The sequence below is a fragment of the Callospermophilus lateralis genome, unplaced genomic scaffold (genome assembly GCF_048772815.1).
Source record: "Callospermophilus lateralis isolate mCalLat2 unplaced genomic scaffold, mCalLat2.hap1 Scaffold_279, whole genome shotgun sequence".
Taxonomy (NCBI): domain Eukaryota; kingdom Metazoa; phylum Chordata; class Mammalia; order Rodentia; family Sciuridae; genus Callospermophilus; species Callospermophilus lateralis.
In genome coordinates, this window is record NW_027513499.1 from 174,103 (window position 1) to 201,138 (window position 27,036).

General features: G+C 43.2%; 1 pseudogene; it reads right to left on the reverse strand.

Moving 5' to 3' along the window:
* The window catches only part of LOC143387209 (teneurin-4-like), a 266,697-nt pseudogene that overhangs the window by 128,884 nt on the left and 110,777 nt on the right, over nt 1–27,036 (reverse strand).

The window sequence follows — 27,036 nt, forward strand, 5'->3', positions numbered from 1 at the left end:
AGGGAGGTTGGGAGGCTTCCTCTATTTCAGAGGACAGACCTACAGCTGCCACTGGTATGTCCTACCTTCCTCGCAGCTCTCGCCCTTGTAACCAGGGTTGCAGAAGCAGGTACCCATGATGCAGGTGCCGTGGTTGCTGCAGGCCACGTCGATACACTGGTTGGTGGGCACATCGCACTCAGCACCCTTCCAGCCGCTATGGCACAGGCACCTGCCCTTCATGTACTGGCCATTTCCACTACAGAGCACGGGGCAGGAGGCTGGGGAGACAGTGCCAGAAGCTGGCATGAGTCATCTTTCAACATTCCCAACTTTGCCACACATCTGATAGGCAGACATGTGCCCGTCACATTTCTTTTGCTCTATTTTTCTCCAGGTTAAACACATCTGGAATTATAGGTGAAAGCAAGAGTTGCAGGGCCCCCAGTGCTGCTGCCCACTGAATGAGGCTTTCTCCACCCCTTTCCTATAGCTGGTATGGTCGGGGGGCTGCTGGGAAGCTCAGACAGTAAGCTGCAGTCTGCTTCTTGTTCTCCCTGGAAAAGGCAGTGGCTGGGCCCCTTGCTAGCCTGAATCTCTCCTCCAATGCTCTCCTTCCAATAGCACTTCATTTTCCCTTCCCCACACCTCATCTGCAGCACCACTTACTGCTGTCTTTAACCCAGCAAACCCCTGCTTCCCTTGTCTTTTAGGGCTCCACTCCAGTCCCATACACCACTGCCCCCTTGAGAGAAGAGCTGGGCCCAACTTGGCTCTTTAAAGTATTATCTTTCCATTCTGCCTCTTAGCGTAAAGGGTTTTGTGATCATCTCTACAAAGGACACTATATAAAAATAAATTATATTGCATTGTGCTATAAGTACTTGCCAGTCTTACCAAGATACAGTAAGGCTGTTTTATACATGACTCTTAACTTTAAGTGCATATGGGATGAGACAGTAATTCTTGTTAGGAGGAATGACTCATCTCTCTCTGTATTACCTTCCCCTGGCCCCACCTGACTCCTTTTCCTTTTAAAGCACTCAGCAGGTAATGACTGTGCTTCCTGGGGCTGCCAGCTCTGCCGCCTCAAATGGAGTCTATTTCACATAAGCTAAAATAAGCAGAACCCTCAAAGTGTCATCGTGGCATAGTATTTGCCAAGCCATGTTCCCTGAGCCTGGGAAACCATCTCTGCTTTCCACTCATAAACAACTCCAATCAGCCTCAGAACTTGGGTCCAATGCTGCCTTGTCTGGAAACCCCTCCTGAGCTGATCCTTCTCCCTTCTAAGCAGAGACAGTGCGCTTTAACCTTGCTGTCATGTTTTACTTATTATGGTGCTGCTTTGCCGTTGTCCATTTGCTTGTCTAACTCCCAGGACAGACTGGGAGCTCCCAGGGCTGGGCCTTGTTTCATGTTGTAAACACAGTGATCAGCAAAGGACCAAATCCCAAATGGGTGTGAAGCCAATGGCTGCTGTATGAGTGAAGTGGTGGAAAAACAGCAGAGGAGGCCGTTTCAGCTTCCCAAGGGGAGAACCAAATCCTCAGGACTACAGGCCTCCTTTGGCATTTTCCCTGTTCATTCTTCCAGGACAGAAATGAAGACCAAAAGCACAAGCTTTTAAAACTCTCTCAGTAGTGGTGTTCGTCAGCACCACATGTGCTTAAATATCAGGCAACAGCAGGGCCGTGTGGAGAGGAGAAGCTTGGCCTCCCAGGTCCTTCCCTGGTGGTCTCAACTAAGATTCTCCCTGCACTGTCAGAAGGTCTGAATGGAGCCGCTTCCCAGGCTCCCCATCCACAGGCCTGAGAGAAATCACACTCGTGTGAAGAGAAACTTCAAAGATGCTTGGGAAGAGCTGATCACTCCTCTAAAGGGGAAATGAGCTATGTAAAAGAACCCCCACTGCTACTCTGCCTGCTCCAATAAGGGACACTAAATTCACTGTGGCTGCCCCTCCCTTCCTGACCACTCTCGTAGCCCACAGTGGATAACAATGGTGGACAGGATTCCATTGAAGGGCTTCTGAAGAATGACCCTAGGAGCCTTCTTGGGCACACCGTGGGGTGTCCTGGAGTTCTGCAGTTTGTCTGAGAAGTGGAACCTGAGCTTCCCAAAGGGTCTTGGGAGCAGAAACCAAGAGCCCCACCACAGTGCTCACCTCTGCCACAGTCGGGGCCTAGAAACCCCAGGAAGCAGTGGCAGGTCCCCGAGATGCAGTCACCATTGCCATAGCAGTTGCTGGGGCAGTTGTCCACTGATTCTGGAGGGAGAAAAGAGGAGGTAAGCTGAAAACAGATAAGAGCCCAGAAGCATGCCTCAGGTCACCCAAGACCCGTGTACTTGAGCAATTTGTGTCCAGTCACTGGAAGGAACCAGTGGAGTTAAAATTATGCTCTTTTTACACTTATTGAGGTACACCTCAATTCACATTGTGTTCTGAAAAATGTCTTCCCGAACCAAGTTTTTATGAATCAACTTTGACTCAACAAATGCATTAGAAGGTCTTTAAAAGCCATTGTTAGAAAACGGTTTAGCCTGTGAGCGGCGGTCAGTTTTGGAGTGGGGTTCCTGGGTGAGTATACTTTTCAGTGTTTTACATTATTCCCATGGTAGGCTGATATTCCACTCGTTTTTTTTTTTCCATAAAGCTGCTGGGAATTTGCAAATCTCTTTTTCTTCCTGTGATTTTCCATCTATCCACCCAGATCCCCACCACCCATCACTGTGGCCTTTCAGCTCTCCTCTTGCTCCTTACCCTGCTTTATTCCCCTGGCAACCTGAGGGATCTCCCTGAGATAAACCTAATCCTGCTACTCTCCTGCTTAAAACCCTTCAAAGGCCCCCCACTGGGCCAGATGAAAAAATTTGAGCTTTTTCAAAAGGCACATACATTTTCCCCCCTATTCTCTTTTGTGTCCCCAGAACCTATCATGCCTACCTTTTGCAGGAATGTTACTTTCCCTAACTCTTCCTAATATCTTTGGCATGTACCTCTATGTGATATGTGAAGGAAACACAGAATTAATCACAGAAAGATTTTAATCAAAAATTAGGCAATGTTCTGTAGCTCTAGTTAGTAAACCTATTATTGAGAATCTGCTTATTTGTAACAGCTCATTTCTCAATGAGCTGGATGCAGAACAAAGCAAAGAAGCAACTGTCTACAGAACGCTTTCTTTGTGCCACATATTTCTACAAATCTGTCTCATTGCACCAAGCCTGACAAGTCCCTATGTATTGTTATTCATATCCTACTTGAAAAATTTAAAAAAAAAGGCAGCTGAGAGAGATGAAGTGACCTGCTGACAGCCATAGATGCTGTCACGGAGGCAGGATTTGAAATCAGGCTCCTGGACTCCAAGCCTGGTCTCCTTCCCTGATACAAGGCCATCTGGGCCATGTGGGAACTTATTGCACATCAGACACCAGGGGGATGTACAGAGCAGGCACGTGGGACAATGAAGCTGGTCCTGAAGGCAGCGAGGGAACCTCTAGAAGTGTAGAGGATTCTAGGACTATCAGAGCTGGAAAGATTCCAAGAGACTATCCACTCCAGTGCTTTTATTTAACAGAGAAAGAAACTGAGACCTGGTGGAAGGACAGTGACTTCCCCGAGGTCACTGAGTGATTCAGGAGAGTGGAATTTGAAAGTAGAGGAAAAGGTTGGTCAGGCAGATGGAGCTAAGGATTCAAACTGCTGTCTCTGGTCACAATGATCAGCCACGATGCCAAGACTGAGGCCTTTGTTCAAGGAGATGTTGGTGCATCTGACACAAGTCTTGCCTGTAAGAAATGTGCAGCCTAACTAAACAGCCTGGGTAGCGGCATGGGGCGAGGAAAAGCTCCACCCAGAGGTAAGGAAACCTCCTATAGGGTCCGTACTTCTAGGGCCATGCTCTGTGACCTAAATCGGCTTCCTTCCACTCTCTGGGCCTCAGCTTTCTCATCTGTAAGATGAAGGTGATGGCAGAGATCATTTCTGTTCTAAAATTCCAAGAGTCCATCATTAATTAAGAGATGACTGTGGAGAAGGGGCATCAAGATTTTAAATGGGGCAGCGCATTAAGGGCAGGACAGTGGCAGCTGGAACGGGGGCAAAATCAGCCGCATTCAGCCTCCAAATCAGCTAGAAGGATGGGCTTGAAGGATGGCATGGTGATGGATAGGTGGCAGAGGGGGCATTTACAGCACTGTCGCACTTTTAAGAAAGGCCTTTCCCCAAGATCTTCCAGGAGCAATTTGGAAAAGATTTCAAAAGTTCAGAAAAATAGTCCAAATGTGTGGTTCCTTTTGTGAGTGGGAAATTTCATTCAATGGAGTGAACAAGAACATGAGATCAAACCCAATTGTGGCCTAATTTCAGGGCAAGTGGTCTGGGTTCTGCCAGTGTGAGGCTTACAGGTAGGGCCCTGTGCCTATCTGCTCTCCACCAGTTTTGCCTGGAAGAGTCCATGTCCCTGGATGTTTAAATTGGTAGTGGCTTCTTGTTTTTACAAAACCATTCAGAAGTTTCATTTTGAATAGTGTGTTTTGTTTTCATTTTTTCCCATAGTACTGGGATTGAACGCAGGGAGACTTTCCCATTGAGCTACATCTCCAGCCCTTTTTAGTTTTAATTTTGAGGCAGGGTCTCATTAAGTTGCTTAGATCCTTGCTAAGTTGCTGAAACTGGCCTGCTTGAATGTCCTTTTTGAAAATAAGAATGTTAGCTGGGCGCAGTGGTACATGTCTATGATCCCAGTGACTCAGGAGGCTGAGGCAAGAGAATTGCAAGTTCAAGGCCAGCCTCAGCAGGTTAGCAAGAACCTAAGCAACTTAGTGAGACCTTGTCTCAAAAAAAAAAAAATGATGATGAAATGTTACTCAGTGTGGTTAAGCACTCCTGGATTCAATAGTAGGTACAAAAAAAAAAAAAAAAAAAAAAAAAAAAAAAAAAAAAAAAAAAACCAAAGTTGAGTCTGGGGCTACATCACTGGATCTTTCTTGACCAAGATCTTTCTTGATCTTTCATTTCACTTGCTCCTCCCACACATCTCTGATTGGCAACCTCTATTCCTTTTGTCAAATCCAATTCAAATGCCATCTCCTTTGAAAGGTCTTCCTGGCAGCTTAAACAAGCTGAGCTATACACAGAACTCTTTTTCTCACTCCTATTAAGTACCATATAGTTGACTTGTTGGCTGAACTGCTTGAGGATAGAAACAGGGCTTATTCATTTATGTGTTTACCCTGGTATACAAAAGGTTCTGAGTAAATGTTTATTGCTATCGCTGAAAGAATTCAACTAGATGCTCTTCCAGATCCCTCCCAGATCCAAAATTGTATGGTTAGGTCCTTCTCACACCCAAAGTTATAAAATATGTCTCTTAATAAGATCACTTTAGTTACCAGTTGCATTTTTAACATGATCAACTGCAGATCAAAGCCTCAGAGTGAAAAAGTGAGGAAATACATTTTCTGAGACTAAGCATAGTGCTGGCTGCTGCATGTGACAGAATGGATACCTGCATGCTACCAAACTCCCCCTGAGCTGTTGGTATCAGAAAAAGCAGAAGTTTAAGACATAAAAGGTGTGAAATAATTTTCAGATGGCAAAAAGAAATGGAAGGGAGAGAATTTGGGGAATATTTTCTTTTAATGACATGTTTATGTATATAGTTTTTCTTCTGTTTGGAGGGATTTCAGCAACTTGAGATCCATTGGGATCCCACACATAATGAGTCTCCACTGACCAGATATCTCTATGCTAAACTCTAAGGCAGAAGTGACACTCCAAGTGGCTTGGGAAAAGTGTGAATTTTACTAGATAAATACGTTGCATGTTCCCAATTAGTGTGTGGGAGTTTCTACCCCCTGTGCTCACACTCACACAGCAGATGCTTTCAATTAGTGGAAGGTGTACCTTTAGATATGCTTGGCTCTGATTAAAAATTCATTTGCCTACGAGTAACTGATTTTCATAGGTGGGTGTGCGCTATGTTGGAAAATGGGGACCATTTTCTTTTCCAGCTTTTGTTTTTCTATCATAGCAGTGGGCCTGTGTAGGAAATTTCATTTTGAAAAATGTGTTTTTCCTTCCATCAGTTTTGGGATGCAGAGTTTAATGTATCCTTAGTGTACTCTCTGGACACGTGTTGAGCTGGTGAGTTCTATGGAGGTGGAACCCAGTGTTGCTGGAAATACAAAGGGCATGTTCAGAAGGAAGAAGGACAATGACGCTCCTTCACGGAGGAGAAACGGAGTCAGGAAACCACACAGGCCTTGGGGAACCACTAGAGTGCCCATTTTGTCTGTTCACCACACTTGATCAGAAATGAATCATTAGCTTGGCTCTGAGAGGGTGAAAGGTGATCAGAGCCGATACTCATGTCCTCTGGAATCTAGGATCAATGCCTGCGAAATCAGGCTGCATTTGTTGTCTTTGGCTTTTCTCTTCTGAAATGCAACATAGGTAAACCCCCTGGAGGAGGAAAACTGCCTTGTGGTACTGCACAGAGGTAGTAATATTGGGTGAGGAGAGGTGGCCTTCTTCTCAATCAGCTTGCATACCATGGACACACCTCCACCTGCCTCTTGTCTGGTTTGAGCAGCAAAAAACTATGGTCATGGGAGCTTGGTGTTGGACCTCAGCACCAGAGCCAGCGGCAATCAGCTGCGTGAGTGAGGGCAAGTTCCCCTCACCAGCCTCAGGCCTTCCTTCCTGACTTCTCGACACCTCCTGTATGTCTTATTCCCTCGTGATGTGTTCAAGCTAATGGAAGCCTGTGTTTACTACCTACAATTCCTTCCTCTGTTTCTGTTGTCTTTCTTTCAATGGTGAGAATGGATGTTAGAAACTCTTTGGGAGCCTTTGGTTGAAGAACCAAGGCCCACCTATTGCCCAACAGTCGTCCACTTACTAAAGCCTCCTTCTGGCTGCTCTGCAGGGGGATGGAGGTTAATGCTACAAATGAGATGGAACTTGAACTCCCCGACAGCCAACTGGGTGCCTGAATATTCCCACCTTGACTTCAGCTAGTGAACCTTAAACTTTAGGTTACATCTATTACACCCCCTCTGTTCCTAATATACAAGGACTTGGTTTATTATTAGCAACCAAAAGGAAAGATGGACACAAACTAGGTATCAGAGCTAGGATTTATTTCTACAACTTGAGGTTGAGAGAAGAGCACAACAGAAACCCTCACATTCCCTCAAATGGAACTATGAGGATATAATCATGTATTCTAATTTAACCCTTATAATAATTGAAAAAACTAGGTATCTTGGTCACCATTTTAGTCTCAGAAGGAGACTGAGAGCTGAAGTCACTTTCTCGAGGTCACATAGTTGATAAGGGTGGATCTGGTAAGTGAACTACATCCTACCTGCAGCCAGGTGTGTGCTATATGGCCTGGACCTAAGTTTGAGCTCTGGAGCTAGGCGGTCTTTTATTGGCTATGCATCTTTGGACAAAGTGTCTATACACGTCACTCTCCTCATCTGTGAAATCACAGCACCCACCTCAGAGAGCTGTTATAAAGAGAAAACAGGGTAATGCTGTGCATGTAAAGAAGTTGGCCCAGGACCTGGCAATTATTCTTTTGGTTTAAAGTAAGGGTCGCACATGCCTTCTATTTGTAAACTAAAATAACACACTAATTTGGCCTAATGAATTCAAACAAGGAAATGTGGGTTACTGGGGGTAAACACACATATACACACAAAACACATAGAAACTCCCCATGGTAAAAACAGGAAAGCAAACACACAATGTTCCTAATGTGAAAGGAGCAGGGTGTTTAGACAAATTTTCTCCTGGGGAAAGCACTGTCAAAGCAAATTAAAGCTGTTTTCTTCCTGAAGCCCCATCCCAAGCAGACTCATGCCAACGTCTAAAAGAACTCTCTTCCCTCCGTCCTCTAGATTGGCACTGGGCAGATGCCAGGTGCTGGAAAGCTGTTCCATGGCCTGTGAGGTGTCAATCCCTGTAGGTGCCCCAGCTTTCTCTGCAGATGAAAGGCCTTTAGTCTGAAACCACGAGGTCAATACAATGACAAAAAGTTGACAAAGCCCCTGACTGTGTGGGCTTGAAGCCAGTTCTGCACTGGCATTTGAACTGGGAGATCTGTTTTCAATCATACCCAGAAGTCTACCAACCTCTACTAAGAGCAGCTCTCAGGAGGGGTCTAGGAAAAAGACTGTTTCCTTGACTGCATTTGGTCTTGGTTCTTTGTTAATGATTTCTCTGTGGGAAAACGGAATTCCACCAGTAAGACTGAGAGCTCCCTGAAGACAGGCATCCTATCTGGAGAGTCTGGTGAGGGAAAAACACAGCCAAGTACTCAGTGGTACTTATTGTATTGGTAACTAAACTCTTATTTCCCTTTCCTGTATTTTTAAATGTTCAATGCTAAAAATGAAGACAATGATAGGAAGTTCAACTTTGCATTGAACTTTTAGATCATATTTAGGAGTTCGAAGTTCACATCTGGGAGCCACATTTAAGAGACTGATAAGATAAACTAGAGCAGGTTCATTGAAGGACAACCAGAAAGATAAGTGAACTTGAAGCCACATTTCAAATAATGAATTCCTGAAGGAATTGGGAATTTTGCTTATTACCAAGGGAGTATGACCTCTGTCTTAAAATATAAGAAAGACTATTACATGAAATGAGAATCAGACTTTGTTCTATGACCCTAATAGTTTGACCTAGGTTCAATGAATAAGTACTACAGTCCTTGGGAAATAGACTTGGGTTGAAATAAAAAATAACTTCATCATATTCAGAGCAGAAAGCCACTTCCTACGTGGGGCTGCATTCTACTTGTGTGTATACATCTGTCTAAATATTGTAAAATGCTTGAGGGCAGGAAATGTTCAATCCATCTTTGAATCTAGTGCTAAGGGTATTTTCCTTGAGCAAAGCATCTAGGAAACTAAATGTTTGTTAGTTGAAGGACTAAATGAATGGAACGGGTGATCTACAAGGTCATGCATTACAAGTCACTGGATACATTCAAGGAGAGGACACTAGTGACTGGTGACAATATCTTAGTGGGGATTAAAAATAAACTGCCTGGCACTTACAAGCCTGAACCCTTATGAGTCCACGTTATGGTTTGGATATAAGGTATCCCCCCAAAAACTGCTGCATTAACACAGGAGTATTCAGAGGTAAATGATTAGATTATGAGAGTTGTATCTTGATTGGTCCCTCCTAGCTTGAGTGGATTGACTAAGTGATAACTGCAGGCAGGTGAGACATAGCTAGAGGAGGTGGGTCCCTAAAAGTGTGCCAAGATACATCTTCCCTGTGACCCCTCCACCCCTTTTTCTCCCTCCCTCCCTCTGCTTTTAGACCCTGCCATAAGGTGAGTTGCTTTCCTCTCCATGACTTTCACCCATGATTCTGCCTTACCTTGGGCCTAGATTAATGAAGTTATTCATCTATGGACTGAGACTTCTGAAACCATGAGCCCTAAATAAACTTTTCCTCTTCTAAGTCATTCTTTCTTGAGTATTTTTATCACAGTGGAGTACAGTTGACTAAAACAGTCCCCGAATCATGGTGTAAAGGAACATACTTGGACTGTGCCTGGAAATTTAGGCTTTCGTCCTATTCCTGCCACCAACTTGTTAGGTGATCCTGGCCAAGTCCTTTCCTGTTACTGACTTTTCTTTTTGCCTACAAAATTTGTTAAATTTATTCATCAAATATTTACTCAGCATCTACTCTGGCTCAGGAAGCATTTTAGTTGAGTGGATGGCTAAACTCATCTATGAAGTCTAACATCTGTGATCTACGGAATCAAACCAAATTAGTTATACTTTCAAACTATATAAATAGACGAAAAAGCTGAGAAAATAATCATCATGTAAATGGCTCAAGGCAGACGTGGGGGAGAGAAGTCTGCTCATGTTGGGGCTGAGTCTGTCATCTGCTCTGTACAAAGGGCCTCAAGTGAGTGGCCATGGCCGAAAGCACAGGGATGAGGCTAGAGAGTCTTTGCTCACTGTCTGCCTCTGGCTAAGGGCCCAGCCTTTTCCCGGGGCTGTTGGCAAGAGCTTTCTCAAGTGTCACAGTAGGGCTGTTGGCTCGTTTCTGCTGCCTTTGTCAGAGAGCACTGCGCGTGCAGTTTCCTGCCTTGCCTCTCGAGCGTATGCTGGAGAGGCCACAGAGACACACACCAAGTAGTGACAAGACTGACAACTGGCATGCTGGCCAAGAGCAAGGGGCCTTCAAAGGAGAGGTGAGTGCTCAGGGTTTGGAGCAGAAGTTCTTTCCCTTGATCCTTCACCACAGTTGCATCACAGGAGAATGATCTGTCTACAGTTTCTGCCTGAGCAGCAGGCGGAGGTGGAGCACATGATGCCTAGCCTTCTCACTGTCCACAGCTGATTGGACCAGGATGACACCCGATCCAAGAAGAACCCATTCACAAGCTGAATAGTGCTCTGGGATGTGGCCTGGAGCACAGAGGTTACTGGATCAATCAGAGTCCTGCTCTCTAGTATTTGAACTAGAAAATTCCCAGGGACTTAGGGGACTAATTGGACTAGCTTCTAACATCCTATACAGCACAGGAAGAGAAGTATGGTCTATAACAATTAATTGTATATTTCAAGATAGTAAGTAGAGAGGATTTTGATATTCCAAACACAATGAAATAATTATTTGGAGTGATGGATATGCTAATCACCTGTTCTGATCATTACTATACATGTATTGATGTATCACACTGTGCTCTATACATATGTACAATTATGTTAGTAGAAAATTAAAAACACATTTTAAAAATTGAGACCATGGCATCTGGTGGTAGGAGTGAAAGCCAAAAGATGAGACGGAAAGAGAGGGGCTGGCAAGGTTGTCATGGCCAGGGAGAAGCCAAAGTTAAGAGGGAGTAGTCTGGAGCGAGGACAGGAAGCCAGCTTGTGTGCTGAGAACTGTGCATGAAGCTGAAGCGGGGATGCTGGGAGCAAGAGGCTGGGAGGCCCAGGAAAGAGGAGAATGAAAGTGGACCTTGGGGCTGGTGCTTGCCCAGAGGCTTTTCAGGACCATCTAAGACTCAAACCATAGTTCTCTTTTTGAAACCAGTTCGCTGTCACACCTTCTTTTCTTTGAGGTCACCCAAGTGTTTTCGCTCCTGGCAGTGGAACGCATTCATTCACCTTGGCACCTCATCAGTTTCAAAGTACCTGATAGCTTGCAGGCTTTGATGACAAGTGACAAGTACAGAACTCGACGTTTTAAAAGCATTTCCATGAAAGAGTTGTATTTGATCCTTACAAATAAAGGATCATATTCTCTGTGTGTGTGTGTGTGTGTGTGTGTGTGTGTGTGTGTGTGTGTTGCTGGGGCCTGTGCATGCAAAGCAAGCACTCAGTACCAATTGAGCTATATCCCCAGCCCAAGGATCATATTTATTTTATGTAGGATACAAAGATACATTCTTTATATGTAGGGAGAGAAGGTTATTATTACCCATTTAGTAGATGAGAACGTGAAGGTATAGAGAACTTGTCTAGGTTCATGTGACTAATAAGTGGCATGGCTGTGTTTAACCTGGATTTCTACTCCTACTGAATCTAGTGACTCTTTCATTATCTCACAACTGTTGATCCAATTCAAAAATAAAAATATGCTGATCTCACTCTTTTTGCCTCTTAGGCTCTAGCTACTGAGTTAGGACTACATAGAGGATGCTGCTAGGGCCAGCAAATCCCAGCTGGTACCTACTTTGGTTTTGTTAATTGAAATTCTGGTTTTAAAACAGGCCTACTAGCATTCGGAAATCAAAACGCAGCTCTAGCCAGTCACACCTGCATCATACTCAGACAATGATATCTGTTGATTGATTCAAACAAGTCTCCATTGACCTTGCAATGCTGAAGCCACTGGGAGGCCCCAAAGCCTGGTCCTTATTTTCAAGGAGTGGAAAGGCTTGAGGCTTTGGTGTCGGGGATAAATTTTAACTCTTCTGAGGGTGAGACTTAGCTAATCACTATATCTGAGGGTCAGCTTAGTCCTCAGTGAAATAAGAAATCACTTGCCTAATACCATATATATGCATCTGGTGCATGAAATATGCTTAGGAAATACTGGTTTACTTCTATGTAATTTCAGTGATTTTCAAACTTTGGCTTGTGCCCAGTCACCTGAAAGCTTGTTAAAGGAAAAAAAAAATCTTGGATTTCTGGACTCTCCTCAAGGTTTTGACTTAATAGGTCTGGGGGAGGTCCCAGGTGATACTGATGCCCCAGGTCTGCATACCACTTTGAGAACCACAGGTGTGGAAGGAAAACTGAGACTTTAAACACAGGTCTATAAAAGCAAGCCAGACAGGGCAGAAGGATCTAAACTATGCGCGAATGCAAAAAGAACATGTGGACCATTTCCAAAGAGGAGGGCCTGGTCCTCCAGGAGGTAGCCTGTGAATAGCTCTTAGAGAATAGGTGGCCTTTTGAAATGCAAAGCAGCTCTGGGCAGGATGGAGCTTGAGAAAGAGCCAGATCCAGAATAATCATTTTTGCTGCTCCCACGCATTGACCTGCTAATCATCATGCCAACTTCATGTCAAGCCTGTCTTTGGGACAAATTACTTAAGAAATCAGTTTTTCAAAAGCTCACTCAGCTGCTGGCTGGAGAGTTCCATCTAATGAGCATCACTTTGTGTTGAATTATTCCACGATGACAGACAATGTATGAGCAGAAACAGGCTCTGAGGAGGTGTATATGGTTGGTAGGTTGGGGAGGGGAGCTGCTAATGACTCTCTAATCATTTATCCAGTCTAGTCACCAAGCTCACTACTGCTTACAAATCATACAAAACAACAATAACAAAAATAGCTCCCTTCTTCTCGCTTTCAAGTCAGCATAGTTAGGTCTGAAAATGCACAAAACTATGTAAAGTTGACCTAGATAGCTATAGGTTAAAAAAATCTCATGTCTGCCTGGACTTTGCTCAGAAAGTGGAAATGACCAGGCTGTGGTACCTCTAGCCTGGTCTCCTACATCAGTGTTCTAAGTGGACTCTGTCTCCAGCCCTGTCCCTTTCAGCTGTCATCCTGGAACTGAGTTGCCTCAGGCCACTGATAAGGTCACTGTTCCTTATCATCTGAAGTGGATATCACAAACGGGAGCCCCAGGAACCTGTGGGTTCCTTGTTTTTGAAAAGTTGAATAAGTTGCCAGAATCTTTCAACAAGAAGTTTTCAAAGAAGAAGCTTAATGTTGGCTTTTCTTGAAAAATTGGAAGATCTAGCATAGTGTCAATCTTTCCTCATTTAGGGTAGGCCTGACCCCAAGGTTGGCCGCAGACCCCTGCCGCTGCCTGTATGAAGGTCACCTTTCTCTAGAGGCATCTGAGTACACCCCTGGCCTAGAGCAGCGTCCTCCCAGCCTCACTTATTTATGCTGTTGCTCTGTTCACACACCATCTGTCCTATTACTCTCTTAGTACTTTTTTGAATCATTTATTTTTAAAGCAAATTTACTTAAAACAGAAATTCAATATCACCATGAAACAATGACTTGATTGACCTAATTATTATATCCTTTCCAGTTCACTAGAATAAATATATAAACTTTGGAACAGAGTTTGTCTTTGTAGAACCTAACATAATTTTGAGAACAATACTTTAAGAAATACTGGGCAGGAGAAAGCCCACATTTCTGAGGGGTTGAAGGCTCCAGCTTCTCTTTCTATGCTAACTTCTCTGGGTTGGGGGTATGGCTCTGTGGGAAAGTGTGAGCAAGCTGGTGTGAGCCCTGGGTTCCACCCTCAACACCAAAAGACCAAACCAAAACCATAAAGGCCTTCCTTATGTCTTCCTTGTTCTGCTGCCCAGTTACACACACTGCTCCCTCCTCAACCCACACACCCTTCTCAGCCTCTCTGATTCAGCTAGTTCAGTAACCTTACATTCCTATCCCCTTTCCCTTATCAACCTGGCCAAGTCCTATCCCTCCTTTAGGTCCAATGCATGGATTACCTCTTTCACAGAGCTTCCCCAGATGCCTCCCAGCAAGACAGATCTTTCCTCTGATTCCTAAAGCCATTTGACGTCTCTCTCTTAAAGACATTGTGAACTAATTGTATTTTGCAGTGTAGTTATTTACAATTACTACTATTTCTAGAACCCTCATAGACTGAAAATTCCTCTATAGGAAGGGATCCATTTCTAGTTCTCCCTCTTTTCCATGCCACGCCAGTGACTAGCACGCTTCTGTGTCTGGAGGAGCTGCTCAGGCAGTACTTGTTAAGTAGCAAATGATGAAGGACAATGTGTGGTTGACTCCATGTCCTTTGGTGTATGTTCAACCTCAAATCCTAAGGCTGGGCTCCTTCTGGGGGGCCTGGGAGGCGTGTTAACTTTCTGGTTGAGTTTTTTTTTTTTTTTCAAATTTCATTTTTATACATTTTTTCCAGACCTGAAGCTTCATCGACATCTCTCTTCCTCTGGGCCTGTTACATTCAATTAGACATGGTATTGGAGTCTCATCTCCCAAAAAAGCACTAACCATGTGTTGGGGGATCATGTAGTAATAAAATTTTGCAGGGTTCCAATTTTTTTTCTCTAGCAAGAGCTGCCAAGGTGGCTTCTATGAATTATGTACCTGAATTACTTGTATCAGGATATAACATAATAAACTGATTAGCAAGATGGATAAATTCTCCAGCTCTGGTGGATTTTTCTTTACAATAATTATACCGCAGGTTGGTCAGTCACACAATGATTTGAACAATATTTCTTTCTTATTTATCTACTAGGTAACACTCAACATAATAACTTGGGTCTATATCGATGGGCCAGAGGCCAAGTTGGACTTCTGTTCAACACCAAATCCTATTAGAGATCATGGTAATGTGATTATATGTTCAAGTTAAATATTTTATAGCTGCTCTAGCCACCTAGACAGATCACTCTCTCAGCTTCTAGGCAGAAACTGCCCAGTGGCAAAAGTGATAGCTACATATCTTGCAAGGAAATGAGAAATAGCTGGTGCTGTGGAAAGTTTATAGAACCTCCTGGCCACTTCTGACTCATTGGCAGCAGCAAGACTTTAAGCCAACATTGTGCTGGGTTATAGTACAAATGTGAGCCCTACCTAAAGGAAAAGACTCCCCAGTTCTCGGACCAATGAAAGGCTGGCCTATTTGTGTGCCAGGGCTGTCTACTGTCTACTCAGTGAGAGGCTTGAAAGTGGTCTCCTTCTCCCACATTCAGCCCTCTGTGGGCCTGGATGAAGAGACTCATGGGGCCCCTCAAGTTGCAGACCACCTCCAGGTGTGGTCATCTGGAGTCCTTCCTACCTAGCTTGGTCTCTGACCTACTTTCTCAGGGCTGGACCCTGTCTCTGGCATGCTTTGACTTCACATAGTTGGCCCTCCCCAACTCACAGCTGAGCATGGACTATGCCATCGGACAGGCCTGGGGTTGGTTTCTGGATCTGACTCTCACTGGCTATGCAAACTTGGGCAGATCATTTAGCATCTCTGAGTTCTGGTTTTCTCACTCACCTGTCTTTTGTGGTTGGTGAGGGGTTAAGTGAGATAATGCTAGTGAAGAACTTAGTAGGTTTTGCAGTCAATGGTAGGTAAAATGAAACTAATCAAAAGATACTAAAGAAAACCATGTGGATGTGCCAAGTCAGAGGCTGTGCTGTTGAAAGAGCAGAGGCTGGGGGGTCCTAATCCTTCTCTGTCACTTCCTATGTAACCTTGAGCAAGTCTCTGTATAGCTCTGTGTCCTTGTCTGTAAAGTGAGAGTGACAGTAAAGCACCTGACACCCAGTTGGTATTAGCAGCTGACAGACCGTGGATAGGGGGTCATGGACCCTCCATTATGGTTGTTCCGTGGTTGAACTTCGCTCATTCTTCCTTCACTAGGGGCTCCCAACAAGCTGTGCACGCAGGTGTGTGCACTTTATGACAACAGAATGAGAGGGAGCCTGGCTGTCAGCCTGGGGGAAAGCAGCAATTAATGCTCCCACACTGTCTCCATACTGGATAATATTCCAAGGCACAACTGAGTCCCATGAAATCATGTTTCTTGTGCTTATAGGACAAGCGCCCTGGGATGGGCCACATGGAGGGATTGGGGCTACTTAATTCTCTCTTCCTTATATTCATACCTCCTATACATGGACAATATCTTATGGACATTACTTTTTTCTGTGAAAGATGATTTTTAAGGGTGTAGCCCACTCCAGAAAACTTCCAATGCCTTTTCTTTGGATTTCCTTCTCACTGGCTAGTGCCTGGCTTCTTAATCCTGTCACTACCACCCTGAATGAATTAGTGGTTCCCATGACAAGGGAGGTTGTGCTGATGACTGAGCCTCTACAGCCAGGGTGGGAGCCCTGGCAGCAAAGAGCGGAGTGGACACAGTGGAGAAGCCCCTGGAGCTGTCCCCTGCTCACTGTTCACTTACAAGGCTGTTAAATCACCAATTTTTTTTAAAAAAAGGTGCTGGGCTGGCTGGTTTCAGGGTTTCTAAAGGATGTAATGGAAAACAAGGGAAATGGAAGGGCACCCTGCCAGGGAACAATGCCCCCCTGTTGAGCTTCAGGGCCCTGGGCTCTGCTATGTAGAGGCAGGATCTCAGCCTGGGGTAGTGGCTGCATGTTAACTTCTGTCATGCTACCTTCCATTACTCTGACCTTCTGGAGGTTTGGGGAGAGCAACTATAATGAATGATGACTGAATCCAACCCCTCTGCTCCCTCAGACCCTGAGAAAAATTTCAATCTTCACATTCAGCTGCTAGGACAGTAAATAATGAGAAAGACCTGGGCAGGGGACACTTTCAAAAACCTACTGTGTCAAAGGAGGGCTAGAAGAGTTGGTCTCTTGCTCTTCCCATGTGTACTCCTTTGCTATCTAGTGCACATCCAAGTTTTTAATAAAGCCACGAGGTGGCAATTTTAATAGTCATCACAACACCTTTTAGTGAGTCCTTCTAAGTGCTAGGCTCAAGCATAAGCACATTAATCTCATATTATCTCACAGCTCATGACCAGGCTATAGTACTATTGTTCCCAATTTTCAGACAAGGAATGGAAGGCAGAGGAGTGAAATGGCTTGTCTGAGATAGCAGAACCAAAACAAACAACACCTGTTAACCTTCCAAATAAATAGTCCTTGAAAACCTACTATGTGCTGAGTGCTAAAGGGATTCATAGACTTAACCACTCCCTTCTCCCTCACATGCTGCCCAATTTCAAGACAGCTCTGGTGACGCTGCAACACAACTAATTATACCTGTGAAGTCTCCTCTACTATAATGCATGCCTGGAAGCCAAGGTGGGCCCTACGCCCACCTCTGCAGCCCCAGCTCCCAGTTCATGGCCAGGTGAGGAGTAAATGCTTGGTAAATGGTCAGCTGAGCTATAAGGAAGGCATGGCCTCTGTCCTCTGCCCTCCTGATCTGTAGCAGCAGTGAATAAAACCATAGAGTCCAGAGGAGGAAAGAACATCTAGGAAGTCTCCAGGAAGGTGTTGTAACTCAGCTTGGGGGCTGGGCAGAAACTCTCCAGGCAGAGAAGGGCACAGGGATCTGTGCAAAGAAAGTGCAGCATTCCCAGGATTGGAGCAGCCTGGCACAGCTGGAGCATGGGGTGAGCAGCCCAAGTGAAGCTGGGAAGGGCAGTTACCTGACAGGAGTGAGTAGAGAGGAAGAAGGCACTTCCCACAGTCTGACCTGGAGCCTGGAAGGTTCTTTATTTTAGGTAAATCAAAGTGCCCACTGCTGTAACCATTTCTCTTCTCTAAACAGCCGTTTGGGCTTAACTACAACCAAGCAGGCTGGAAGCACAGGTCTGGGCCTAGAGCTCTGACTGCCCAGAAAGCTTCATTCAGACCCTCAGCCAGTCAGCATGCCTCTCCTTTGGGAGTCAGGCTGAAAGTACAAATGGAATAATATGAGAGCCTACTGCGTGGCAGGCTGAGAGCCTGCCTACTGCATTAATTCATTCAATCCTTCGAGGCTCAGGGAGAATAGTGAACTTTCTCAAGGTCCCACAGCTAGGTGGCTGCAGAACTGGGATGAGAACTGCCCTCTTCACCCCCAGCCTGCCTCTGCAGCTTTCCCTTAAACTCTCAGTTACTTCTCATCCTGAATTTTTTTTCCCCATGGCTCTTCCCTTCCTTTCTTCCTAACAGAATCCTCCACTGCCCTCTTGGCCCAACCTAGCCTAAAGTGACCCTCTGTGTTTGTCTTCTCAAAATTCCCCAGACTTTCACCTTGCACAACAGTGCCATCAGTCTTCAAATCTGTTGCTGTTGTCTTCTGGGGCAGCGAAAAGCTCTTAGAAGACTCATACTTCAGACTGACACTGCCTTTGTTTCCCCCATGGAAGCTGCATAGTGTTTTGCATTTATACTTTGTGTGTGTGTGCACACGTGCATGCACATTTGCACATGCCTGTGTAATCTCTAGTATGTTTTTAAAAATTATTTGCTTTTCATTAGACTTAGAGTTGAGCTTAAAGAGTTAAAATCTATGTTTGGACAACTGTGTGGCTTTCATAATCGTGTGAGAACAACTATAAAAGAGGAATTTAGAATAACCCTCATCCTGACATCTGCTGTGTATATTGGCCCTGCACGCTTTGCGTGTGTTAATTCATGCCATCCTTACCACAAGGACTTGGCCTATGATTGCTCCCACTGCCCCACTTGTTGTCTTGGCTCATAAGACATGGCCCAAGTCTACATAACTAACAAGAAGTGTTGCAGCAGGAACTTGAACCCAGGTACTCAGGCTCCAGAAGGTATCACCTGAACCAATACAATAGTGTATGAAAAGGATACACTTGGATTATTCTGGATAATGAAAGCTACCGGAGCACAGACCTTTACTGGGGTGAAATAAGTACACGCATATTTGGGTAGAAGGCTGGATATAGAACTTTCCCTCAAGTAATCCATCCAAACAGACTAAGCTCAGTGCGGAGACAGAGAAGGAAGCTAGCTAGGCTGGATGAAGTTCCTATTGCTACCTCCCAAAGACACTTTTCAATATCCTTTCCTTCTCGACCTCTGTGTCATTAAAATGTTTTTCCTCATGTCAAGGTAACATATGTACATAGTTCAAAAAAAAATGTCAAAGAATGCTATAAAGCTTACAATGAAAAACAGCAGTCCTCCACCCACCCATGCACCTGAGTGCCACTTCTCTCCACTCTTTCTGTTTCTTCTAGAATTTTCCAGTACAATTGCCCCTCGACTCAGAACAGGGTTACATCCTGACAAACCCATCATAAGTCAAAGATGTATTTAGTGCACTTAATCTACTGAGCGCCATAGGTTAGCAATACAGCATTCTGTGGAGCGCTGTCCATTTACACTTGTGAACGCATGACTGAACATACCCCAGCATCGTAAGAGATCATACTGCCTATCACTAGTCCCGGAAAAGATCAAAATTCAAAATGCGATGCATAATTTCCACTGAATGCATATCGCTCATCACACTACTGTAAAGTTGAAAATCGCTGGAATTGTTGTCAATTGGGGAATGTCTATATTTCAAAGTAATGTGATTATACAGACCTTTTCTTCACGGCTATCTGATGTTATTTATTACTCTGTCCACTACTTTTGTTCAGTACAATCTGATAGAAAAGCATCATCTTTGCTAATTTCCTATTTCTATTAATAACTCTACTCAAATTGTCCAAGAGATCTATAAAATCTCTTGGAAATAGAAATTTTCACATGACCAAACACCAGGTAATCTATCTGATCCACACCTGGGGCCCTCCCTGCTAGAGACCTCTGCCCTGCTACAGTCTGGTCAGGTTGTTTGTGAGGCCTGCTATGCACCCATTATCTGGGGCTTCTCCTCACCTCTTTCTTTGTCAAACTCCTTCTTTCCCAGGCACTTCTTGAATTACTTTACTGTTTTCATAGAATGAATTTCCCAGGAGCTTTCTGAGTAAAGGTGAATGGGAGGTATGATTGTTGGACTTTGCCTGGTTGAAAATACCTTTATGTTGCTCTTGTATTTGATTGATAATTTGACATAGAACTTTGATATAGAATTTAATAATATGATTGACAATTTGATGGAGAATTTTAAAAGTTAGAAACAATTTTCCCTTCCACTTCTTAAGGTCATTTGTCTTCAAGATTTTCACTGCTATTGATAAGTCTGTGGGCATCTGCATGTAACATTTTCTTCCTTCAGAACCTTTCAGGAAGATGAGTGACTTTTAAAAAATTAACTAGGCTGGCCATTGCAATCTGGAAACCCATGGCCCTCAGCTGTGTTATTTCCCTGTTCTATTAGTCAGATTTTGGACCTGCTGAATTGATTCTTTAATTTTCTTACTATTTTCTCCTATTATCTTTGATGCACTTCCCCTTCACTTCTGGATATTTGATTTCAAGTCTCTTATTTTTAATGTCCATGAGCTCTTTCTTATTCTCTCAATTATCCCCCTTTGTGTATATGTTCTTGTTTTTGAGACAGTGATACCTTTTCTTTAATATCTTGATGGATTAAAGTTTCTGTTCCTTTGAAGTTTCCTTCTGCTCATTATGTTGTTTTTGATTCCTTCATATTCTTTTGTTTCTGTTTTTTTCCTACTTGTTGTGGTGTTTTTCTTACTTGCTAGAATTTCTTCAGATGTCCAAAAGTCCTATATTATCTGTTCATATTTAGGAGTAAGATACCCAAACTCTGTGTTTCGGCCACTGAATGTCACTGGAGGATGGGGACCACTGCATTTTGTGGAGAATCCACACCGTCTACAAGGTCTTTTGGTTTCCCCAAAGAATTTAATTTTCTAATCTCCTATTATATAGAGAAGATAGGTGTTTGGCTGTCAAAAATGGGGTCTAGAAATGTCATTTTCAAAAGTTAGTTTATGCTTGCTAGCTGCTTTCAGTGTGACCCTTCTCCCCTGCTCGGTGCCCTGAATCCAGAGCCCTTCCATTTGACATTCCTAAGGAACAAGTCCCAGATGCCCTGCTGGGGTGGGAGGGGAGCAGCTTGTCTGTGTGTGATAAGGGAGGAAACCGAAGGGTCTGACTGTGGCTACTTCCATCTTACACAGCCTTGAATCCCTCCATGTTCCCAGTCCTGTGCCTCCCCCTGGCCTCTGCCATCCCTGGTGCCTATGGTTTCTGAGGTTATCTGGGACTTTGCTTCTCACTGACAGTTCCATCAGCAGGTGCTCCATGTTCACTCTTCTCCTTGCCACCAACTCCATCCACTTTCTGTTTTCCAAAGGTCTGTTGACATCTCTTGCTGGTTGTCTCTTATTCTTTTTGTCCTTAGGGGTTTATTCTTTATGTACTTGTTTAAAATCCTTACTCTCATTATAGTGCGACTCCAGCAGAGAGAGAATTGGTACAGATGACCAATAGCACTGGTAGGATTTTCTGGTCCTTTGTTCAGAAGCTCTCTCTCTCTCTCTCTCTCTCTCTCTCTCTCTCTCTCTCTCTCCCCTCAGCTTTAAAAACAGTACACTTTCTGGTATTTCCACCACTGTAGTCACTCAGCCTCATTCTCCTTTCTGGCTCTCCCTCTACCCATTAAAAGTTGCCCTTGCTCAGGCATCAGTCCTAAACCCTCCTCCCCTCCCCTCTCTTATCACTCACCTCAATTACACATCGTATACTCAGAATAAACCTTCCTTGACCCTCCACTCAATTAGGTTAGCATCCTTGTTAATGCACCATACACCCCTTTATAGTTCTTCACATCACATCACTCATCAATGCCTTTCTCCTTGGATGGGCTTTGAGATCCACCTGGGCAGGGTCCCTTTTGCCTTGCTCACAACAGGGACCACAGTTACAGCCGAGTACAAGGCACATGGGAGGTGCAGGAGAGAAACATATTGAAGGAATGCATGCTGGCCAGAAAACACAAATGAATGAGGCAATCAAACAAGCAAGAGAGCTGCATTTAGACCTCAGCTTGCCCTTTTGCCTGTTATGATCTCAGACCCATCAAAGAGCCTTTCAGTAAAGAGCCTTAACTTTTCTGAACCTCATCTGCTACGTCTACAAAATCCGGACAATAATCCTAGTGCCATCCTACCTCACTGGGTTGTGAAGATTAAAATAAAAATGAAAAAAAAAAAAAACAACACATGTCACCATGCTCAGTAAGCTGAAAGCCTTATACAATGTAAGGGATTATTACTGTCATGGTAAACTCTGCTACACAGAATATTCTCGTTCATTTTGGGCACAGGGGATACAGGAAACAGAAGGGCAGGCTCAGGTTTTCAAATCTTAGAATTCTTAAAATATACTTTCTTCTTGAAGTGAATCCCCACTAAACCTTTTCCCTGTGTTCTTTAACACTTAGGCATCAAGCTCTGCAGACCACCTGGGGTCTTGTCTTTCACCTTAAGCGAAGCTGACCGCGGAAGCAGGGGATTCTTTAGGGATCATAGCTATCCCTTAATGCAATTCTTCAAAAAACAAAATATTTAAAATATGTAAACACATACAGGTGTGTGTGATAGAGTGCTCAAGAAATAGGTATATCCATATCGCTTAGGGCACAGAGCTTTTTCTGGTCCTCTAGATTTGTCCATTTTATCACATTCACCAAGTCTATTGAGGAGGAAACTTTTAGAAAACCCAAGTTCTTGGAGGTATAAGGATGGTGAATGTCTCATCTTCCCAGTCCCATCAGCAAGGATCTTTAAAGCATTGGCCTTAGCGGGGAGGGGCACAGTACGGGAAGAGTACCAGCATCTCTCATCAGCCTGACCACCCTGCTCTTTACCCACAGGTTGGGAGCCATGCCTTGGCCTCTACAGCAGGGAGGAAGTGGGAAGGCAGGAAAAACTGTGGTGTCAGAGTTGGCAACTTTGAGTTCCAGCCCAAACTCCTCCTTTAAACTTCATGGATTAGGTAGATTAAATTGTTATTAATAGATGTGTTTATATGGTAAGTATGACTTCTGTGTTCTACTTCTGGGACTAAAAATTAATAAGCATTTCCCATACTAAAGGCTTTTCACAATTATTTGTAATGATGGTTATATAATATTCATTGAGTGGCTATTCCATAATTTACCTAAATGACTTCTAATTATTAGGCATTCAGATTGTCCCCCAATTGTCACAATTGTAGAAGAGGTTGTGATAAGCATGCAGCTTTTTCTAGGTATTGGGTAATTTCTTTTTGAGAAACTCAAAAGTTGAGCATTTTCATGGTTCAATATAAAATGCCAAGTTGCTTTCCTGAAGGCTTGTGCTGATTTACCACGCAACTAGTAATGTGTGTGGGTACAGTTACACTGTGGCCTCAACAGGACCCTGGGGAATTCTAACTTGTTAGGTAGAAAGAAAGCTGATGCAGCCTGATTTTAGTTTCTATTTCTTCAATTACTAGTGAGGTTAAACATATTTCATGTATGTTTTTATCATACCACATATTTTGGGGAGCTTCTCCACACATCAGTTTAGCCATTTGCCTATAAGATCACAATCCTTTCCCACTCACAGCATCTGAGATTTAATACTACACACACACACACACACACACACACACACACCCTGGGTCTTGATATTACTGCAAGTATTTTCCAATCTACTATTTTTCTTCTTGTTTTGATCAGTTTTATTAGACATATGGAAATTTCAAATATTTATGGAAACATTTGTCAGTCTTTATGATTTCGTCAATGACTTTTAAGCTTGAAAGTCCTCCTCCAAACCAGAGATTTTATTCTCTTGTAGTTTGACTTTTAAATATTTACCTCTTTAACCCATCTGGAATTAATTTTGGCATATGGCATGAGGTGAAGTCTGAAAGATAGTTTAAAACCCACATTCCTCAAGGGGCCAGGCAGGTAGGTCAAAAGGGACAGCAGGCTGGCCATAAGAAGGGACAAGGTGAAGACTGCCCAAATACAATGTATTTACAGGGGCTTGTTCCTGAAAGAAATTTGGTCTTCTTATTTTTTAAGAAAAGCCATAAACCTATAGTTTATGGGAATCATTCAGTTTATAAAGAGTGGGCCAACCCTTCAGGCCCCAAATCTTATCTGTGTCTATTGGCCACATCCATGTGTCATTGCATCTGTTCCACTGAACGTCATTTTGCAGCCTCTGGCTTATGCCAATATTCTCCCAAGTTATTCCAACAACTTTTAGTGACTAAGCTTTCTTCTCTATTCATTTGTGATTCCTCCTTTTTCAAATATTAAGTTTTGACATATAACTGGTAATATTTCTAGGCAATCATATGCTACTACACTGCTTGACTTCTATTCTTTTAATTATTATAGATTTATTATACATTAGGCTCTTTAAAGACGAGTACTCTTTCATTATTCTTCTTTCTTGTTTTTTTTTTCCATGCTTCTCATCTGTTTATTATTCCAGATGAAGTCTTAAACTATTCAATCAAAGCTCTTCAATTCCCTTTAGGATTCTGTTTGGCATTCCATTAAACCTATAAATCGACCTATTTAGAGTATTTCACTTTTCCATCTAGGAACACGTTACATTTCCTAATTATTCATGTCCTACATTATGTCTCCCAATAAAATTTTGCAGTTTTTGTCACACAGATCACATACAGTTCTCATTAAGATGATATTTTCATTTTTATTAATTTTCTTGACTGGGACATTGTTCAATATATTTCATAAGTGGTTTTTCAGGTATATGGAAAAATCTATTGACTTGTGAAAAGCTATCTTGTACTCTAGTTGCAAGTTCTGAATTCTTATTGAGTAATATAGTTTTTCAATTAGTGTTGTTGCGTTCCCCAGGAATACAAACCCATCCTTAACAAAAATGAGAACTTTGTTTCTGTCTCTTGTGTTTGTTTGGCTTTATATTAGTCAAAGTTTCTAAAATAACACCTACTGGCCAACTATGGTAGGGCATATCTGTATTCCCAGGGACTCTAGAGGCTGAGGCAGGATGCCCTCAGTTAGAGGCCAGCCTGCGCAACTTAGTAAGAACCTGTCTCAAATTAAAAAAAAAATAAAATAAAAACAAAAAGGTCTGGAGTTGTAGCTCAGTGGTAGAGCACCCCTGGGTACTGCAAAAAAATAAAAAAGTAATAAAACACAAATCCATAGACACATCTTTTTTGTTAATGATTTTAAAGGAATCCTTCTAATATTTAATCAGGAAGCAAAGCATGACATTGACTTCTGACTAGAAATCGTTGTTTTCTATGCTGTTATATTTTTAGTATTTTTATAACTCAACATGGTCATCAGAGATATCTTAATCACTTATTGGACACAAAGGCCAGATCTCAGCATGATGCATTCAAAAAGCATGGAAAGCTTGCAAAATAAGTGTAAACCAGATATACCTGGGTAGGATCTTAGCTCTGCCTGGGTGTGACCTTGCACACAACTTCCTATCTTACCTGTAAAATGTGGGTAATAACTCTGATTGCACAAATTGGTTATGAGAATTAAAATGAGTTAATGTAGATATATTTGCTTAGTAGTACTTGGCATCTAGGAAAAGCTTAATGTATTTTAACTTATTCCTCCATCACTTAAAATAAAGAGATAATGATGGTGTAAGCATCATTCCAAATGCATGATTTCTAAGGAATACCTTGCATCTGTACACTTAAGAAAACTCAAATTCTATTTTGAAAAGATACCATTCAGACTGTCCTGATTCAGTGTATATGAATTTTTCTCACTTTTTAAAAACTTTATAGTCCATCTCTTGCACCCTTGAATGGACTTTCTTGACCTATGACACAAACAAAAATATAAAATCTGGCTGACATGTAATATGAACCAAGACTGAAACAAACTGTGCTTCCATTAGCCCAGAACATGAGTGTGCTCAGATAAAGGCAGGAATAAGCAGCGACTCAAACTGAAACCAGATGTTCACAGTGCTCTGGCTTATAATTTTTTATAACCCTTCATATAACACTCATTGTCCTGTCATTTCAACAGAAGGTTCTCTGCTCTGTTTAAGCAGCAAGAAACAAGCACAAAACCTCTGTCAAATTTGCTATCACTAAATCTTGGCTTGATTGTGAAGAAACCATTCCCCAAGCTCAGATCCTAGGTCCACACTCTGGCCCAGAGAAGTGCCTGCTAGTGACAAAACTCATACCTGCATGGTCCTCAAAGTACAGCCTTCACGTCTTCCTGTTAAGGTGGGAATGGGAACCTGGGTGGCTGGGGAAGTGGGTGCTGACTTGGGAGCAACCCAGGAGTGAAAGCTAGGGTGGATGGAGCAGAATTCTTCAACTGGTGTAGTCTAGCTTTACACCCTGGCTCTGCTCTCTCTCACTGTGTAACTGTAGGCAAGTTTGTTAATTTCTTTGAACTTTATTTCTTCATCTTTATATTAAATAAGTAATAGTTATTCCTGTGTCTGAAAAGATACTGAAAAGATAGACTTTAAACTAGGTGATGCATGCATCAAACTTCAAACCTCCTGGGACCCAGACAGCACACACCAAAACAACAGTAAACACTTGTAAGATACCTACCATGTGCCAGGCACTGTTCTCAGAATTTTTAAAATTTTAACTCACTTTATTTTCATAATTACCTCATGATGTGGGAACTAACATTATCATCATTTTTTTCAGATGAGGAAAAGGAGACACTAGTGGATTAACTATTTGGCCCAAGGTCATGCTACTAATAAGTGGCAGAGGCTGCATGCAAACCAGGCCATCTGGCTTCACATCCATGTTCTAACCATTAAGCCTCATTGCCTCTCTCCCTGCTGTTCTATTGCACAATACCTGATTCAGTGCTGTGTCGAGGCTGCCTTTACACAGAAGAAACACATGTAATTCAGGCACAGCAGCTTAGCAATAGAGCAGCCCATTTCTAGAAAGTGCTGCTGACCCTGCAATCAGCATGAATCGACCCAGCATCCTTCCTTATCCGCACTGCCCTCTCCTGCCTTCCTCTTCCCTCTTAGCGCTTACCCTCCTGCCTCTGCCCTCTGCTCCCCCTGACCTCCCATTAATCATCTCCCCCTCTCTCCGGGGGCTCCAGTCCTCTCCCCTGGCTCCTTTCCCATTGCTGACAACATGTTCAAAGCTCCCCCACCTTATATAAACCTTTCCTTGAAC